Source organism: Vicugna pacos, unplaced genomic scaffold (genome assembly GCF_048564905.1).
Source record: "Vicugna pacos unplaced genomic scaffold, VicPac4 scaffold_19, whole genome shotgun sequence".
In the NCBI taxonomy this organism is placed as follows: domain Eukaryota; kingdom Metazoa; phylum Chordata; class Mammalia; order Artiodactyla; family Camelidae; genus Vicugna; species Vicugna pacos.
In genome coordinates, this window is record NW_027328740.1 from 55,468,858 (window position 1) to 55,485,082 (window position 16,225).

The 16,225-nt window shown below is 43.0% G+C and overlaps 1 long non-coding RNA gene across 2 annotated transcripts; it reads left to right on the forward strand.

Moving 5' to 3' along the window:
- Window positions 1–2,043: 2,043 nt before the first annotated feature.
- Window positions 2,044–5,948, forward strand: LOC140692905 (uncharacterized). Of its 2 annotated transcripts, none has more exons than XR_012068505.1 (3): window positions 2,044–2,314; window positions 5,132–5,321; window positions 5,708–5,948. It is a non-coding gene; the product is annotated as an uncharacterized lncRNA (long non-coding RNA). The 2 variants fall into 2 exon arrangements; XR_012068506.1 differs by having other exon boundaries at window positions 5,716–5,948.
- Window positions 5,949–16,225: the final 10,277 nt, after the last annotated feature.

A 16,225-nucleotide genomic window follows, 5' to 3' on the forward strand; every position in this document is an offset into this window, starting at 1 on the left:
TCAAAAATAAATACAGCTTTAAATAAACTACAAGAGAGCATAGACAGCGGCTGAGGCTGCAGTCCCTATGGGAGCTCCCTCCAGCCACAGGTGCTTACTGGGGGACCATGTCCCTGATGATGGTGGGGGGACAATCCCTCACCGCGCGATAGGGTTCAGGCTATCATTTGCTTCCTACCACGGCACAAGGTCCTGGCGTCTAAAAGACGCCCTCATGGTACACTATGTATACGGGGTCTACACCTACTCCAACCCCGCCTCTCTTAAGGTGGGACAGGATCTGGGCAATAGGGCCATGCTCTTGGCTGCGCCCCGCTGATACTGCACTTGGCGTTTTCCACCCAGGCCCTCAGTTCCCCCTCAGTACAGGCATGATGCTTCCACCTCGCGTCACCATACACCTTTCCCCGTGCGCAGCCCGCTGGATGGAGTGCATGTGGGAGGGAGAAGGGGGATGGAACGCTAAGATCTGGGGCATCACCCACAAAAGAAAGAGGTTATCCCACTGGGCCTTCAGGAAGGTCGCCATCTCGGGTTCTGCAGACCCAGGATGGGACAAGGTGAGCTCCCAGGACACTGAGACCATCAAGGCAGTTTGCCATGTGGGGGGTCGCTACCCCTACATCGGCCAGGTTCGGCAGGACTAGGTGGACAGGGACGCCTGGAACCAGTCCTGTCTTACGAAGTCCCCAGGGAACCTCCTAACGTTAATGTTCCTTCTCTGTTACAGGAGCATTCTCTCCCTGAAGGATCCATGGGAAACACTTCCTCCATCCCCAAGGACTCACCTCTTGGGTGCGTTCTGAGTCACTGGAACCAATTTTCTCTAGATTCTTTAAAACAGAAAAAATTCATTTTCTTTTGTAACACAGCCTGACCCCAATATAAACTCAGGGACAATGAGGCCTGGCCAGAAAATGGAAGCCTCAACTATAATACTATCCTACAGTTAGACTTTTTTGTAAAAGACAGGGAAAATGGACAGAAGTTCCTTATGTTCAGGCCTTTATGGCCTTAAGAGAAAACCCAGAGCTTTGCAAGTCCTATGTAAGGGAACCTTGTCGGCTGGGACCCATTCAAGCTACACAGAAGCCCCTATAATAGCAACTCTGGAGGAACACAAGCCCCAGACAGAAGACCCAAACCCAGATGCTCTTTCACCATCTTCAACCCCTCCCCCACGCTATAAGCCTCTTTACCCTTCCGTACCGAAAGTGCAGCCAAACTTTCTTTGCCCCCTCCAGGAAGTAGCAGGTGGGCCTCAGGGAATTACCAGAGTCCACACTCCATTTTCTTTAACCTCAACCAGTGTCGCACACTGTTGGGCCGATTCTCAGAAGACCCCAGTCGGTTCACTGAAGATTCCAGACACTGACTCTCTGCTTTGATCTTACATGGAAAGACCTAAATATTGTCCTTTCCCACTGCTGCACCACTGAGGAAAAGACCCGTATCTGGGCATAGGCTCAAACATATGCTGATGGATTACACATTACCCAGCCTCAGCAATACCCTGTGGGATTGACAGCAGTGCCTCTAATTGATCCCAATTGGGATTATCATCCAGGCCAGCCTGGCATCACTAGAAGGGACCGCATGTTCCTTTGCCATATTGAGGGAATGAAATGGTGCATAATTAAACCTGTTAACTATGATAAGGTTAAAGAGATCACCCAGGGCCGAGATGAAAATCCAGCCCTATTTCAGGCTCGGTTGGTAGATACCCTCAAAAAGTATACTAATGTAGACCCAAACACTTTTGAGGGACATACTGTATTTGCAACCCACTTTATTAGCCAATCAGCCCCTGATATACGTAGAAAGCTTCAAAAGCTTGCCATGGGGCCCCAAACCCCTCTTAACCATCTTATTGGCACGGCCTGCAGTGTCTTTAATTATAGAGACCTGGCTGAGGAGGAAAGTTAGGACCAGCGTGACGTAAGACGGGAGCGACGGCAAGCCAAGCTTCTGACAGCTGTCATGATAAAACCTAACCCACCTCCTGGCCACCCCAAAAGTACTCCCAGAAGACCCCCACCAGAAAGAGGAGTCTGTTTTGGCTGTGGGAGCCCTGAACACTGGAGCAAGGAATGCCCAGGAAGCCGGTCTCAGCCTCCACCCAAGATGCCATGCCCACTCTGTAAAAAGATGGGCCACTGGAAGAGGGAATGCCCTCAGCTCCGAAGGGAGGGAGGAAATTCCCCCACACCAGTCAAGGCAGTGGTTGATTGATGGGACCCGGGACCTCCCAATGCTCCTGAGAAGACAGTCATCATCACTCAAGAGGAACAACTGGTGACCATTGACGTGGCAGGTAAGCTTGTCCAATTTCTAGTGGAAACAGGAGCCACTAAATCTGTCCTGACTTCTCACGCTGGGCCACTTTCCCCTGAAACCTGCTCTATTGTTGGGGTAGAAGGAAGGGCAAAGCTAAAACATTTCACCACCCCTCTAACTTGCGCCTGGGGAAATACCCTTATAACTCATAAATTTCTTGTCATGCCTAAATGCCCCAGCCCATTATTCGGAAAAGATTTTTCTCTCGGCCTTGGAGGTAACTCTTATGCTCCCTGAAAACCAAAAACAGGGCTTATTTTTGTCTGGAATATATATTATAAAAGATACAAACAGTCCAGCCAAAAATATTCCCCCAGAAATAAAAAAAAAAAAAACTTGTAGATCCACAGGTCTGGGATCAGAGAATCCCAGGAAAGGCAAAGTTTGTCACTCCTGTAAAAATAACTTCAAAGGAAACTAGTAACTTCACTTCCAGTGCCAATATCATATAAAACCAGAGCCTCGACGAGGCCTCCAACCCCTAATCCCAAAATTCATTAAATATGGGCTTTTGGTGGCATGCCAATCCCCTGTAATACTCCAATCCTACCTGTCCTCAAACCAAATGGGGAATACAGAATGGTCCAAGAACTTCGAATCATAAATGAAGCTGTAATTCCTCTCCATCCTATTGTTCCCTACCCATACACAATCCTCACTCAGATCCCTGAGGACACCGCCTGGTTTACAGTCCTAGATCTTAAAGATGCCTTCTTTTGCATACCCATTCACCCTGATTCCCAATACCTTTTTGCTTTTGAGTGGACTGATCCAAACACTAATGAAACGCTACAATATACCTGGACTGTCCTTCCTCAGGGATTCCAGGATAGCCCACACCTGTTTGGCAATGCCTTAGCAAAGGAACTAAGGGAACTCAAATTAGAGACGGGGCATTATTACAATACATAGATGACCTCCTTATCTGCAGCCCCTCAAAGGAAGCTTCAGACCAAAACACTATACAGGTCCTTCTCAGCACTCCTACTGCAGTAAAGTTACAGGGGACCACTAATTCGGTACATCTTCCTAGAATTAAACCTACCCCTCCCCCTGAGTCTTCACAGGACACAGATTCCAGGCTAAGTACCATTATCTCCCCTTGTGCCTGCTGTTACCCTCATCCGCCCACACTGACAAATATGCTTTGGTGGATTTGCATATTTATTGTCCTCTTTCTCCTGCTAGCTCTCACAATCATATGAGTGCCGCTTTAACACCACACCCACACTTGAAAAAAAATGCTCTGTCAGTACTGGGTTTAGTAAAACCCGCTCCAATTCTAAAAGACACCCCACAGTTTCTTTTTTTCTCTGCCTTTTTTTCTTTTTCTCTTACCCCCTCACCCCCCAAGTGCTAGGAACCCTAACTCTACCCTTACTTGTTCTTGTCTCATTTATCCAATCTCTTTGGTCTCAAGAGTTAACATGGAAAGATAACACAATAGTCAATAACTCTCGGATTATCGCTAAGGGAGAAAATCTCTCTCTGCTGGATTTGCCATACACAACCCATCACCCCAGGAGACATAAGCACTATTCTCAAGGACTACCCAGTCAACAACCACACTGTATTCTCTGCTTTTAATCAGTCTACTTTTGATTACTCGAGACAAGATTTCTCTTTAATCGTTACATGGGAGAGGCCCCCTCCTCTGTGTTACCACATCACACCTCCCTACTCAAAGGCTATAAATATCACCAAAACCTCCCTTATCTGTAATCAAGTTCTAGGATGTACCCCTTGTTACAATGATACTCACAGAGGAAACATAGACCCCTTTTCAGCCCGTGAGGCTCTCTCTAACAAAACATAAGCCTACCCCTAAATATCTTTAAGCCTATAAATTGGAGTGATATAGTGGGCCAGCCTCTTTACACATCATCCTGCACTCCTAACCACACACATTTATGCTATTACAATTCACAAACTAATGCCAACAAAATTTCTTGCTCTAGTTATATCAGCTATCCCCTTACTATGAGCCTCCCTGTCTATGAACCCCCTCCTGGATACTCCAAACCAAAAACAAAATTCAAAATACAGATGGACCCCTCCATAACTGTCTCCCACCTCCCGAAACTTTTCTCCAGCTATATAACCAAACCAATCTCACAGTTTGACCAGCACCACCTGGATTATTATGGCTATGTGGAACCTCAGATAACTACCTCACAGTGACCAAAGCCATTGCTCTCTCACATCTAGACAATACACTTCACTATGGGGACTGCAGCTTGGGAACCCTGGCTCCAGCCCAAATAACTGTCCTCAATGTGACCCATGTGAGACAAAAAAGGGCCTTTGGTCTGGTACTAGCGGAAATTATAGGGACGGTAGGTGATGCTGCCCCTTGGGGAGGATTTGCCTACCATGAAACAACCTTGAGGGACCTAACCTCCTTCCTGGATAATGCACTAAAGAAAACCGGAGACACTCTAACACTCTTACAAAAGTCCCTTGATTCTCTGGCAGGGGTAGTCTTTGACAATCGCTGAGCCCTAGACTATCTCTTAGCAAGCAAAGGAGGGGTTTCTGCAGTCATAAATAAAACATGCTGCACATACATTAATGTCTCAGGGGAAGTAGAAGTAAATGTTAAAGAAATTTATGAACAGGCTTCCTGGCTCCACAGGTACAACCAAGGAAAACAGGAATGGACTGAGACACTTAAGGGATCGTTTCCAGGGTATACCTGGCTTCTTCCATTTCTAGGCCCCACAGCCACCATATTTCTCATCTTTCTCTTTGGTCCTTGTATTTTTAACCACCAAGTAAAATTTCTATCCTCTAGAATACAACAACTTCATCTTCAAATGATGATGCAACAAGGATTCCAACCCATTCCACCTGAAGATAAAGACCATCAACATCCACTGGACAAGGCCTCTGCCTCCTTCTACTCCCCACTCTCCATCCCTGCCACTACTAACAATCACGAAACCCATATCTCTGACAGATAGCAAGGAGATCTGGGCCCACAGGTAAGGATTACGTCCATATTCAGCTTGAAGCAGTTACAGAAGACTGACCATCAGCCCTTTTCCCCTTAAAAGATTTTAAGGGTCCAGACTCCTTGAGGGGAAAATGTTAGAGCAGGCAGATAGCTAGATATGAGCAGAGAAAGGGGGACACAGACCAAATGGCAGGAATTAGGCAGAAAGGAGGGGCACAGGACAAATGCCAGAAACCACATGTCATGTGAGCAGCAGGGATCCTTGGGCAGAGAAAGAAAAGCTGGAATCTTTGGGTTGATAAGGGACCACAACTTTTGGCTTGGAGGCCAACAAAGAAAGGTCAGAAAAGGCAGGAATTTCCAGTGCCCGAATGTAACCTTTTACTCATTATGCCCTCATTTCAATAAAATTAGCCTTGCAGATCAGAAGTACCCATCATGCACCGACGCCATGAGGCTTCCGATCCAGACTGAATAAGGACAAAAATCCCTCCTCCCTTTGGGAAGGTGGAGTTGGGATGATAATCAGGAAATACGACACCCTATGTAACTAACTTGCCAAAGAAATTCAGGGCAGCTGCTCACCTGAGCCTGCCCGCTCTCCCCTGAGAGTGTACTATCCATCCTTTAATAAATCCTCATTTTACCTTTTTAACCTCTAAGTCTTGTCTCTGAATTTTTTCTGGGACGGGACAAGAACCTGGATCACCAGTTGCGCCTATCGGCGACAAAATGATCTCCCCAGATATTTGGTAACTTGAAATTTTATAGTGGTGCTAAGTTAAGTTAAATGATGGAAGTTTATTAAATAGCCAGTTCATTTTCAGATAAAATAAGACATTGAAACATTTATTGCTGAATATTGACTTCCTCTTGCAAAGAAACAATAGATATTTAGAAATAAATATTAATAAATATGTGGTGCCACCCTGAAATATTCTCTACTACTAAGGGAAATATCTCAGTATTCTAGGAAAGTAAGATGAATGCTTTCATTAAAAGAAGATATAAGAAATGGAATTATGTTTTGTTAATAAAAAAAAAAAAGTGACATTGTCCTAAAGCTAGTTGCTTCTGAATGGAAAAGAAAATATGGAACAAAATAATATGGATAGGGAAATTTGTGGAAGGCTTGCAAAAGAGGAACCCTGAGGAAAAGGTTTTACACATGGTCTGGATTGGCTAAGTTTAAAATGAATTTAGTCCAGAAAATTAATCCTTAAAGTAAGATGGTACAAGACTAGATTTAGTTCGCTTTCTCTCTGTTGAGAGAACAAAGTTATCTTAAAATGTTAATCTGCTTTTAGTAACAGATTTTAAAGTTTCTTTTATCCCTTAAGTGATCTGTTCTGTATTTATCTTTGAAATATTTTGTTAATGAATAAGTAATGTTTCAAAGTGACCAATATGTTTATCTGACCAAGTGTTTCGAAACTTTATAAAAAGCTTCCCAAATATCAAATTTTAATCAGAGTTCTTTTGACCTCCAGCTAAATCTGGGATGCTTCAGAGGGCCCTTGAAGCATCCCAAAGAGAGATTTTAAACTAGTAAGTTTCATGTGGTATGTTAAATAACATGGAAAGTATTGACCAATGAATAATAAATCTTCCTAGTTTATATTGTATGAGAAAATATTAATATAGATATTCTAAAAATTATATGGAATCCCTAAAAATATGGTATGTCTGAAATGTTACTAATCATAATTCTGGTTATTGTGACCAGGTCTGTTTATCAATTACAGTGTAAATAGGTGTTTAACCATGCTATTAAGTCTTCTGTCATTTATAGACAGTTATGGTATTATTCTGATGCTTTTGCAAAATTGCTTTCTCTTCAAGGAGATTTACTGGTTTCTAATAAATTTCAAACTATAATAGTGAACTAAACTGGGTAAGAAATTTTAAAATTCTGATGGAAACTCTGATTTCATAAAGCTGTTAACAACATCAAAAAGATTAGTTACATGGGGCTGAGTAAACTGATGAATATGGTTATAATTTTTGGTTTTGCCTAAAATATTACTGGCTTTTTAATCTGTGTTTTCCAGATATAAATAAGCTCTTATCCTTAATTAATTATGACACAGCAATTTGATAAATTGTACCTATGTAAGCAGACTTGGAACAGTTATCTTTTTCATCCATCTGATCACTCCAGAGACTTGAAACTTTTAAATTCCCAGTGGCTCTATCAGATAAATTAGGAAGATTACCTCCTAACAGGTATAGGAATCTCAAGGCATTTTGAGGACCTTAAAGAGAAAATACTTCACTTAAATCTATAAGGCAAAATCTGTGACAAGCCCTTGACATGACCTTCCTGGCCGTAGGAGACCTTATTAAAATTCCAGCCAGAGAATCCTTATTAAAAGTTCTGGCACAGCCAATTTAAAAGAGCCTATATGATTAAATAATCAGAATTAATTTGTGGAAAAACTTTTCTTGATTTGGCTATATATGATAAAATTGAGGGTAACTTTAGAGAGAAAACGATTAGGTTTTATTGAATATTAAATTCTAGTTTTGTTAATTGAGGTCTATATTTACTAATACTCACTTCCCAGATCATTCCTTGCTGTTATGTTACATTGCTGCAAAGTTTAATTGAATTATTAAAAGAACACTCTAGGTTTGTTTCTGAGGGTCAGTAATTTATCCTTGGATGACGATCCGATGTCTCATGACCTGCAAACAGGAGATTATACACACTGGAACAGACATGATTTAAAGAACTATCTTCAGCCTGATTGGAAGGACCCTTTATCAGGTACTCTTAACTAACACAGTAAAAGCTAAAGGAAATTGACTTTTGGATTAATTTCCAGTCCAAAAGAGCCCTTGCACTGGAATGGCCTATAGAGTAGTGCTAACCTTAAATCAATGCTCAAATGGAGAAGCTAGCAGACCAGAAAGAGAAGATGACATCTGAGGTAGACAGCTGACCCAAGACACCGGACCAGGCCTATATACCAATTATTTTGATAATTGCTCTTACCTTTGATTATGAACTAATCCAATTGCTAGGTCTATGGTCAATTACCTCTATCTAGTGCTTCTGTGTTATCTTGGTGGGTTTCCCTACTCCAAGGCTCTAACTAGATAGTCCTTAGAAAATTTAATCTAGGAAAAATAAAAGAAGAAATTATAGTTCTATGTAGGCCACTATTGACATTACAAAGTGGGAGCCCTCTCCTGGCTACTTAATAATACCTGATCTGAGCCTGGCCATACATATGAATTGTCTTATAATATCACTCAAGCTCAATCAAGGCAACAAACAAAATTTCAGTCAAAGAATATAACTTCCCTCAATTATGGGAAAGACTTGTATAGTTAATATCAGGGTATGGACATGTAAGCTTAAAGGTTCTCTTATGTTTGGAAAAAATTTTAAAAATTGAACTATACTATGGATAAGCAACCTAATAACACTAGGAAATTTGTCTAGGAGTCTTATGAACAATGCCTGTATAACATCTTTCCTAAAGATATGTATTGGTACAGAACAGACTTAGTCAGTTGACCTGGAGATACACTGAGCTGCACCTAATGAAAGTTCTTGTTTTAAATTCTTACTTATGGCCTTACTAATGTTGCTAACTATATTATTTGCATTTTGCCTGTTTTACAAAATTGTTGTTTCTTGCATTACCAAATGTGTCAAAAGTGTGACTGAGCCTCTGATAAAATGATAAAGTAGCTTGAAACAGTAGAACAGATATATGCTTCTGCATGAGACCTATGATTGTAATGGTGCAACTCTAGATATGGGAAAAAACAACAAGAGAGAATATTCTCCTGGACCATAACAGACTAGTAAGACAGGTGGTCCAGATAATTTTTGCTACTGTTAATAAGGCCTAGTCCTGTAATAGCACATTGAGTGGCCTATCAATATAATTCTTGCATGGCATAGGAATAAGCAGTCCAAGCTCCGTGGATGAAATGGTTGTGCCAAGCCATGGTCAAATGTATGATCATGCAGGCACTCGCCATCAGCCTCTACAAGGATTGGGTCACGTTGGCACTTGCCTTCGTACTCTGCTTGGATTAAATCATGAGCCACTGCAGCTGCTGACCTCCAACACACCCTGAAAGGTGTTCGGGGTGGAGGTCAGGAATGGGGCGCTCTGTGCTCTGGGAAAGCTGGCTGAACAGACCTTCAAATAGCTAGATTTTTTTCAGGAAAAGATCTTATGAGCCCAAATTCCTGCATCTCCTCATATCCAGAAAAGCACTAAAACCATTAATGGTGACATCTGCTTTGTCCACTAAGAAGAGAAATGCATTTGAAAATCAAAATGAAATAACTGTAGTTCAGACATTCAATGTAAAACTAGGTAAACATTGTAGATGTGATTTCAGACAAATTTCTGTATTGCTGAGAACTTGAGTTTTCTGAGCAATGTCAAAATTGGGATGCCACCGCCATTCTCAAAGCAGTGTCTGCTGGCAACTTGTAGCTACAACCTAATGGGCTTAACTTCTCCTCTTGTAATTATTGAGTTCCTAGATCCATACTGCCTGTCATGCTTTCACACCAGATGAGTCCAGGAGCATCACAACTGCCATGGAGGACATGAAACAACAAATACATAATGTAGGGGATTCAGATGCATATGTGGGAGAAATTACATCTAAAGTTAACACCTGATTTTCTGGCATCTTTCCATGGACCTCAAGGTCTCAAATGCATTCTTTTGGGAATTTTACAGTTTCTGTTTTCACTTCTGTTAACAAAAGTGTATATATATATATATATATATTTAGACTAACAGTTTTCTGATGTCTAATGTGCAGGAAACAAAGAGCTAAGGCTCTTTCTGAACCCCCAGCCATATGGCAAGATCAGGCTGGCTTGTTCCATTTCAAGAACCCCCCAAAAACACCCACATTCAACAGGAAGCAGGCAGATGAACACGACGCCCATCTCCCTATTTCCATAGAAATTGAATGAGAAACTGACAGTGGGGATTTTGAAGTAGAATTAACAAAATGGCCACACTTAGGCTAACAGATTTCTTCTTCTCATACACAACCTTAAAACGGTCAACTGATCTGATTAACTGGTTGCTACTCTTGGTTCCAGGTCTATTGTTAAAACTGTAGCTATAGATTTTACACTTTCTACTTTATTCCGGTAATCAAAAGCTATAATCTCACAGAGAAAAAAATGTGACAATGAGTGTGTATATGTCCATGAATGACTGAAAAATTGTGCTCAACACTGGAATTTGACACAACATTGTAAAATGATTATAAATCAATAAAAAATGTTAAAAAAAATAAATAAAAGGAGATTCTAAATACTAAAAAAAAAAACCCTATAATCACGCTTGGTCTCCAGGGAGGTCACAGGACTTAACCTTATAAAATAGCCTGAGTTACCAAAAAGACCACAACTTGGGTGCTTCTAATGAAGAGATGGAAAGAGTGACAAACACTGGCGGAAAATGACCTTTTGTATATTTGCCATCATTATGTTTACATTTTGATATAGTCACTGAGGTCATTGTAGTGTTTTAACCTGAAAAATGAGGTAAATAAATTAGAAGAAATCAATCATTTAATTTAAATGTAAATTAAATCACATTGTGAAATTGTTGCAAATTCCTTCTCTGTTGCAATGTGTAAATTGTTTAAATTTTATAGAGTAGCATATTTCTTAAAATTTCAAAACAACAAATACTTTTTGAACACCTACATACACACTAGATATAAGATATGTATGACTTACGCATAATATGACATCTATGTGTGTCAACATTCATATATATAACTGCATAAAACAAAGTGGAGTTTTCTCACCCTGTTCCTCAGGCTTATACCTTGCAGGTAACCAGAATTAATGTATGGTGCAAATCCTTTTGGGTTTGTTTTATTTTAAACAGAACTAAAGTTGTAATCCAGGTCAATGTGCTCCAAATTCTGTTATATCAGGTTATAAAGCAGATTTTCAAGGCCACATTGATCTTAAAGTTTACAGATTGCCTCTGTTCTCCACATGTTACTAAAGTACTTCCTTCGATTTCAATAAAGACAGGTTGCAGGAATGCGGCAGTCCTGTGTGAGTGTTTGCTGTAGCGGGTGTAACCAGCAGCACACAGACACTCCTGGTGTCATGGCCCACGTCTCCATAATAACATCATATCAAGCCAAGATGCCCTCCCTGTTCAGATCAGCCCCTGTGCCAGTCCCCCATGATGAGGAACTGTCTCCTGAGGCAGCTCAGACAGCTCTGATTGCTAGAAAGTTCCATGTGGTGCCCTTTAAATTTAACTTGTCCAGAGTAAAACTCACTAATTTGAGCTTTCAGAAAGGGACAGCTCTCTTGATCTTTGTTAACAAAGAACTTACACCAGCAAATTGTCAGGACCCTCGGCCAATAAAGGCTTTCAGGCTAATGTTACTAGCTTCCTCCAAAGAGTGCTCAGTACACGGAAGTTTCTTTAACCATGTGCTTCTAGATGCAGAGATGGGCTCTAAGGTGTAAGGGTTGTAATTCTGTGACACTGTGTTGTGAAAGGTGCACCTCTTATGGACTTTGACAACAACATCTGTTAATTTTATAAAACTCATATATGAGTGAATGACTAAGGTCACATCCCTAGAACTCCTGAAAACTGCTTGGAAGTCCAGAATGCCTGAAGCTCTGGGACAGTCACCTGCCCCCACCCATTGCCTCTGGCACTGTGCTTTACGTTGTTGTCCTTCTCTGCTGTATTCTAGAAATAATGCAAAATGTTGTTTAAATATTCTGGAATTTAGCTTTTATCCAGATAAGATGGCCTGGATATGCAAGGGGTTACAGTTTAAATTATAGGAGATGTTCAAAGCACAGGATTGTGGATATGCAGACCTAAAGGAAGCCAGTGATCTGGGCACAGGCCCCCTGTGCCGTGTTTGGGAGAATCAAGGGATCCACATTATTTGTTGAAGTGTTCTGAGTTGGTTTCCCTCGTTTTGTTTGTAGTGATATTGAGGAGGCTGTGTTTGGATCCTGGCTTTGTTTTGTAACCTCAACTTTATGGTTTTTGACTCATCAATGTTTGTACTTGCAGTGGGTTTATTTTGACAGTACCTCTGGTCCCTGGGGTACAGGCTCATCCTGTGTTGGCAGTACCTGCTCCAGCCATTGCCATGTGGACACTCAGGATTTCCATTCCTGAAGCCTCCCCAGCCCAGAAGTCTGAGCTTATTTGACCTGCTTTGAAAAGGTATGCATATATACATTTTTAACATTCTTCAGTATCCCCATGAAGAAGGAGGACTTTAATATCTACTGGGTAGTGTTTTTGTTTTCTTTTTAATATTTTTTCTTTCATGGTGGACCTGTGCGCCTGTGAAACGTGCACTGTTTCATGCCACGCCCCTTCATGCAACCCCCACACCCCACCATAACACTGGTTGTGTTCTTTAGTAGACGTTCTGTGGTTTTACATCAGTTTTTAATATTGGTGCCAGGTGGTTCCAAAGGTCCTGGTGATTGTCTGTATGTTCATCTCATGATCCTCAGTGTTGCTGAAAGATCAGCTCCCGTCCCTAATGAGCCAAATAACACAGAGACCGGGTCTTGGAGCTTACAAGAAAGGAGGCAGCTTTATTACTCATCCAGGCAAAGGAAACTCACAGCAGGCTAATCCCTTCAAAACTGTGCACCCACCTTTGCAATGGGGCAGGATAATTATATAGCCATAGCTTAAACAACGAAGCGTTCATAACAACTGACAGAATCATGTTCTCATCAGAAGACTCAGAATGGCGTCATGATGCCTCCAGGGGACCAATTCTATAGAGGATAGTGGTTAGATCACTTTATCTCTTTAGCACTCAAGGTGTGGCCTTCTTTGTAAGGTTACAGTCCTTTGACTTTCTCCCTGGAGAAGGACACAGAGACCAAGCATGTTTATGACTTTCGATTACTGGAATAAAATAGAAACAGTAAGATCAATGGCTGTAGTTTTAACACTGGGCCTGGAGTTGTGGGTAGCAACTGGTCGGTCAGGTTCATTAAGCATTCTAAGGGCAACCATCAGAATAAGAAGTCTGTTAACCTAAGTGCGACCATTTTATTATTCCCCCTTCATCGTGATTCATTGAGAATGGAAGGTAGGGACTTCTGGGCTTCTTGACACAGTCTTGTTTTCAAGGTGACATTTAAAATTAGGCTTATCCCACCCATCTCCTTGGCCCCTCCCAGGCCCTAACCCTAACCCTGTAACCAGAGTCTGTCCTTGGGGCTCTTGCAGGCCTCTCCAAAAGACAAACTCAGAGTCTCTACATTTTCAAGTTTTGCTGATAATTACTTCTGGAAAAAAACAGAAAGTACATTTGATTTTTGTTGTTGTTGTTGTTTTCCAGAATAGTAAATTTACAAAGCATAAGAAACTGTTTACAGAATCCTAAAGTTAAGGATTCTTTTTATAAAATGTATTTTAAAATTCCTTAGGTAATATATATTTTGTGTGAAAACATAAGCAATACTGAAATATATGGAATAAAAAGTTTCTCTGTAGACCTTAATTTGCTGGCTGGAGTGTTTGCACATTGAATTTTGATAGATACTAACAATGGATGCTTTCCAAGGTGTACCACCACCACCACTGGCAGACTTCGAAGGCTTCCCAGCAGGGTTCCCAACACTGGGAACATCTTTGCAAATGTTTACCAGTTTGATAGGTGCGAAAATAGCATTTCACGTTCATTTGCATTTCTCTGAGTACAGTAGAGTTGAGTATCTTACTGTTCTTTTGTTTGGCTCTTTTCTGAGACAGGACACAAAAGTCATCTTGTACTGGGAAGGTGTGAGGTGCTGTTACAGAATCCAACCTCATTCTGCTCACCACACGACAAACCAATAAATCAGTAGATGAGGTGTTGGAGCAAGGAATAGCGACTTTATTTGGAAAACTGGCAGACTAAGAAGATGACAGACTAATGTCCTGAATTCAACCAGAATTCAGGCACCTTTTATACTTGAAAGGGGTAGGGGTGTGATTGGTTGTTGCAAACTTCTTGGTGTAGGAATTATTTGTTCTTGGAATCCTTTGTTCTTGCAGCTCTCCACATGATTCATGTCATTGTGCCCCTGTAAATCCTCCAAAAAAAACCCCATTATTTTCTATTCTGCAACTTGTCATCTTTATATGAGTGCAAAAGTGTGAATATCCTTAAAGGTCAGAGTCTTGGGAATAGGCTGCCTTGTATATTTCAGGCTAAAGGCAACATTCTTTTACAAAAGGTGCCGAGCTAGCAAGGCTAAGCCTAGAAAACAGGGCACAGGGTTAAAGCCAAAGGAACAGATCTAGCATAGAGTCAGATTTCTTCTTTTCTATTACAGTGCCTTTGCTGAGAGATAAGAGGATGTTTCTGGGCGGGTCCTCCTCTGCCCCTGGCAGGGATTCGGCAAGAACCCTGCCAGACTCACCATGACTGTGGATGGAACTGCTCTCCAGCAGAGAAAATAACAATTATTGGTGATTAAAATTACTTGTCAAAGTTTCTTCAATTGCCTGTAAACTATACCATGTAGGGTGCGGGGAACTTCTCACTTACCCATCAATAATCAGGCTCCCCAGATACAAGCGACCAGCATTGCACCGGGTTCCAAGATGGCCTAGCCAAAACAGCTTCACACTTTTCTCTTGAACCTTTGTCTCCTAACAAGTACACTTTCAAAGCTCTGGTTACTCTTCCCTTTTCTGCCGCATGAATGAACACATCTCTGAACCCACCTGGGCTGAGCCCAGATCATGCAGACAACCACATGCTGTCCATTGCCAGGCTTGGCTGCATCCTCCCTCTAGCATGTTCATGTGCCCAGCACCTCTGCCATAGGGGTCTGGATCACCATCTGTGCCATCACCCAACCAAGGACTACTGGTGGGTGGTGAACAGCCCAGGACCACCCTGGCATGCAGCCTAAGATCTCTCTGAGCCTCTGGCTTAGAGAAAGCACAGGGCATGGGGGGCAGGGTTCCTGGGTGGGAATTGGAACCACCTCCATTCTCACCCACCAAACCCCAAAGCCTCAGATACAGGGCTGTTTGCCCACACACTATGCCAGACCTCTGACTGGTGTCTGTCGCCATGATGATTGGAGCCTGTAATGCCCCACCCCATTGGGTGAAGAATGAGGGTGTCATCTCGGGTTAGGGGTGCACTCAGAGTGAGGAGAATCATACAGTGTGGGGACAGGCTGAGTGGTGAGGGGCCGCTCAGAATGGAAGTGACCCAGCTGAGGGTTGAGGCTTCAATTTTGGGGTGAGGGAACCATCTTGGGATGGGGGACCTGGGGTAAGGTATGAAGGGTCAGTTTGGAGTTCAGGATCCATAGATTGGACGTGGTGGGGCAGAAAGTGGGAGCGGGGATCTCAGTGTGAGGAGAAGCTTCACCTTGGGGGTCTTTTTGGGGACCTAGCTTGGCTGGGAGTAGGTGTCAATGATGGGGGGCGGTGAGAAGGAGAAGTGGGGCTGGGGGTGTAGCCTGGCCCTGGGCCTGTGGTTGTTCTGGATGGATGCCGGGACCCTGTCAGTGATGGGAGAGGAAGCATTGGGAATGGGGCCCTGCCTGGCCTCCCACACCACAACCTGTACTGCAGGCGCTGCAGCCCGAGCGTCCACGCTGAGGGCGGGTGGAGGAGGGGCGCGCGCGGACGCCGGAGCCCGCCCAGAGCGCGTGGGGGCTGGGCTGGAGCCGGGCGCCCCTGGGCCAGGCCCCAGAGGAGGGGGACGGCCTGGGGTCTGGGCCGCCGCCTGCCGTCGCCTCCGCTGCTGCCGCTGCCGGGCAGGTAAGGGGGCGCTGGTGGGGGCGCGCAGGTTGGGGTGCGGTGGTGAGGCCGGGGCCGCGCTGCTTGTTAGGACCCAGAGGCGGGTCCGGGCCGCCGCCCTACTGCGTGGTGCGTAGTCCCCCCCACATTAGTAGTCACT